The sequence below is a fragment of the Plectropomus leopardus genome, chromosome 17, assembly GCF_008729295.1.
Source record: "Plectropomus leopardus isolate mb chromosome 17, YSFRI_Pleo_2.0, whole genome shotgun sequence".
In the NCBI taxonomy this organism is placed as follows: domain Eukaryota; kingdom Metazoa; phylum Chordata; class Actinopteri; order Perciformes; family Serranidae; genus Plectropomus; species Plectropomus leopardus.
The window spans coordinates 24638898-24643327 of record NC_056479.1 but is presented as its reverse complement, the minus strand read 5'-3'; positions in this window follow the sequence as shown (position 1 = coordinate 24643327).

Below are 4430 nucleotides of genomic sequence, written 5' to 3'. Positions count from 1 at the left end.
GAGCTACTACTGCTGAGTCAGTATACTGCAGAAAATCCTACGCAAAAAAGAGTACTTGGGGCTATGATCTAAAGCTAACCTGGAGGCCATGATATACAGGAAACATTTTGAGTAATATTTGGCACCAAGTATGATTAACAATATTTTGCTAATATATGTTTGATCCTCAAGCTAAATCAATTAATTCTTAATTAAAATTACCCTACCTCTGCTTAAGGCAATATTTTAAATCTCTAATTACTTCAGAAGGTTACCCATCTAACCTAAAGTTAGCCAAAAAAGCAGCTAAAGGCTAACCTGTAGCTAACATGAGTAGAAGAGTAGAGTCTTTGCCTTTTCTCAACCTCCGCTCCTCTCGTGCATGAAGTGTGTTACGTTAGTTAGCTATTCAGCTGGTTTTGTCATTCCTGTGCAAAAGTACTTTGCCTTTCCTTCCACATAACACCCTTAAAAACGACGCTGCTGCAGCGTTGAGCATAAAAAGCCCTTGTGTGCTCCTGTCCTTTAAAAATTAAAAGCCCTTGCTTGGAGAAAAGCAGATTTTCCCTTTCACAGCCCATGACAACTGCTGATGTTGTAGTTAGCTTGCAAAATTAATATTTACATGTGGAGGACAGCAAGAGCAAGTCCGCGTGGTGATGCACGTTTGTCCCTTTAAGCTCCCCTCATGGCGTAAAAGACAGCGGATAAAACAGCAGCGCCATAAATTAAACAGTGTGACTGAGATTTAAAACATCTTTTATTATCAGGGTCTCAAAGTGGTGGTGTGACGGTTTCAGCTTGGTGATGTTTCATGGTTAGTTTATACAAAACAGTGCAATGGTGGCTCAGGGAGGTAAAGAATGAAACAAAAATGCAATTTTTCCTCCCTCTTTGAGTTTCACACTGACGTTTTGCTCACAGCCCCAGAAAAAGTTTGAAAAAAATGCTGTCAGCATTTACACTAGCTACTCTCTCTCCCTGCAGCACTTTCCCTTTCTCTCTGTTTTATGGCCATTTTGTATCCTCCCCTTGTATCTGTGTGTGTGATCAGGTGTTGTCCAGTGATGTGATAAATGGTTTAATGTGAAGTCAGTCGACACTATCTGCAATGAAGTGTTTGCCTTTTGGTTTTTTTGTATGTGTTGCAAAATTCTAGGAGTTTTCAGCCTGTTCTGAATCCCAGGTTGTCAAATATCTACGCTTTTTCACGCTCCTCGCTGGTGACACAGACTGAAGCACCCTTTGGTGTCTCTATGACATGCACCAGGCTTTCAAATAACACCAATGTGAATCCATCCACAGCAGTATTTGATGTCAGGGCAACTGATGTAGTGTCAAGAGTGAGAATGCCCATGTGAGGTGGATGGAGGAGGTGGTGAATGGGTCAAACAAACACAGACTTTCGCCCAGGACACTGCTGTTTGTCTCCTGTGTGAAACCAAATCTCTGCTGTTTTAAAATTAAGTAAGTCCTGTTTTAACATTACGTAACTTACATCCCTCCATCATGTACTGGCATCATTCATATTAAGTATTTACGTAAAATGACATACTTATTTTAACCTACATGTTTCTTTCTGAATGTAACCAATTAGTTTTGTTGCCTAATCTCATTGCGGCCATTTGACAACTGTCACCATGCATTACACCTCGGAGACAACTGTGCACCACATACAGATGTTAAAGGGTGCACCTCATAAGCTGAAGGCATGAGAAAGCATCTGTATTTGACAAATGGGAGAAAACTAGAATGTGTTGGAGATTTACCCATTAATTCTTAACCAACATTTACATTGGACAGAGGAAGCGATAGATTTTGGGAGATCCAGTGGAGAACTCACTGTGTACAAATAATAGCTAAATATGGTATCAGCCAGACAAGAAAAAAAGAGGTATTTAGTCAAAAATAAAGCCTGATAATGTGTTTTTAGTATGTTTCAATTAGAAAATGATCCCAGTCAAAAACAGCACAAATACAGTATGTAACAGGGCTGTTCATTAGATTAAATTACTCAAGTGTTTCATTTCTACTATTATCTTGCAGCCCTGACACACCAAGCTGACAGTTGACTGATATTCAATACTGGTTTATCGGTGAGCGTTTTTGTGGTGTTTCCTGCACCATTGGCACCTGTCGGCCCTTGTCGGCTATTTTTTGGCTGATTCAGCAAGTTAAATCAGGGTTTCGGCCGTACGTCACTGAGAGAAATCTCTCTGATTGGCAGTTCAGCTCGGTGAATGAGAGGAAAGACGTATATCAGGAATGTTAACAAACAAAAGTCAAGAGGGCGTGAGATTAAAACAAAGTTTTTATATTACGTATATTATGTTTGTATCCACTGAGCTCTTTAGGAAAAACGCTTGTGCACGGTAAATATCATTTGCTCTTACAACATTTGGTTGTGTTGTTAATGTGCTAACTGGCTAATTAGTGTCTTGAATCCTTCTTGTTCCAGTTTCCCTTTTATAATGATGAATACAGACTGCTGCCACCTGCTTCTATGGACAGTTATTTTCTCTCTTGTAGGCGCAGTGTGTCCATGCTAGTTAGCTGTTGGCTGTAGTCTTTGCAGTGTCCAAAGACACAGGGAGCTTGAAGCAACACAACAGTCAGCCTTCGTCAGTTTGGTGCGTCTGGGACTTTTCACTTATTCATCCAATCACAGCATGTCTTCAATACCAAACGGTGCCAACACACAATACAGATAGTGTCAGAAAGTGCACCAACTTCAGTATTTTTATGTGTATACATCTGAGAGAGCTAAATGTACTGATATGTCTCCAGAATCTGTCACCGTAAAAACTGCACAGGTGAAATATGATAGGATGGTAACTGTCTGTGCATGTCATAGCCTGGAGATGTGTGTGTGTTTATGTGTGTGTGTGTGTGTGTGTGTGTTTGTGCAGATGTATACAGTATGTGCACATGTAAGGGAGATAAAGAGGAGGAGAGGCCGTGAGTGACAGCTCAATGGATGGAGCGCAAATCCTCTGAATAATACATGGGACTTCTGCCAATTCCATCTATTTATCTTTAAATTGTGTGCCACATACAAATTCAATCTCAGCAGCTCCTTCGCTGGAGAAGAGAGACGTATACTTTAGACTGAAGGGAGCATTTTCTCAGCGTTTATTTCTGCAGCTGAAATCTTTCTGACAATTGTTCTGGCAAGAGAAGACAACTTTATATTAAACTCATCTGAAAGATATTCACCAAGAGGTAGCGGGCAAAAAAAAAAAAAAAGTCCATCTGTTTGTTTAATGTCTTTTTGGCTCTGCCTTAAAGCATGTTCACAGCTCAGCGGTCTCCTCTCCACAGTACCCTGAACCAACAAACCTCCAGAAACCCTAACTAGTCTACGAGCGACACTGATGGAAGACAGGACCTAAAAGAGAAAGAGAGGGTGAGAGGAGGTGTGCAGAGGGTGGCAGTGAGGTGAGTTATGGGGCTACACAGAGGAAACATGGAAGGTGAAAAGTGATGGTGACAGACAGACAAATATTTGATCATCTCTTTCGTGAAAAAATAAATGAAGAGATGATTTGTGAGGCTGAAAATAGGGGTAAAAGGAAGCACCAATGATCTACCATCTAAAAGAGATTCATTAGTTTTGTTGAGTCACACCTTTCCCCCCGCCCCGAACAGCTGATCTGGAGTCAGTTTTCCTTCATTGAAAAAAAAACAAAACGCAGTTTTAACAGCTGACCTGGGATCAGAAATGGGGGTAAATGTAACCAGGAGTGAGCTCAATTCAGTTTCAGTTCAGTCAGTTTTTCCATCAATCAGTATGAAAGGAGTATATATACAATATGTGTAGAAAATAATAACTAGTGCCACAAATGTGCTGCCATAAATGGACAAACTGCATCTTCAATTAATGTTTCATGAACTGAAAATGAATGGATCCCATTCCCGTGGTGTTAACTTCCGCACTTTCAGTGGTAATGAGAGAGACAGCTCGGACCTCTAAGGCTGTTCCCTGCACTAATCCATCCAAAAGGTCAGGAGTACAGAGGTCAAAAGGTCAGAGATCTCACCTCTTTCCTCTTTTCCTTTAGTTCACATTATTTATTTTTTTTTGGAGAAGTTGCCCCAAACTGCAAACCACTTACGATATGCTTTTAAACTCCCGTCGATCCCCTTCGGAAAAAAAGCCAGAAAGTCAATTTATGAACTTGTGAACATAAATTGAATGTGCCTTCATATGTTAGGAGTTACAGGTACTACTACAGTGATATGTGGTAAAGTGGATTTGGGGAACAACTTCTCCATCAAAACCGACCCTGCTACACACACTGAAACTCTCACAGGGCTCAGGATTCACAGTTCAAAGGCTAAAAGTTCACAGCTCACAGTCAAAGTTTATCAAATCCCCGCTCCCACCCCTGCGTTTGCTTCCCCCCTGTATTTCTCATCATCCTTCTCTTTGATACTCTGATTGGGTGATT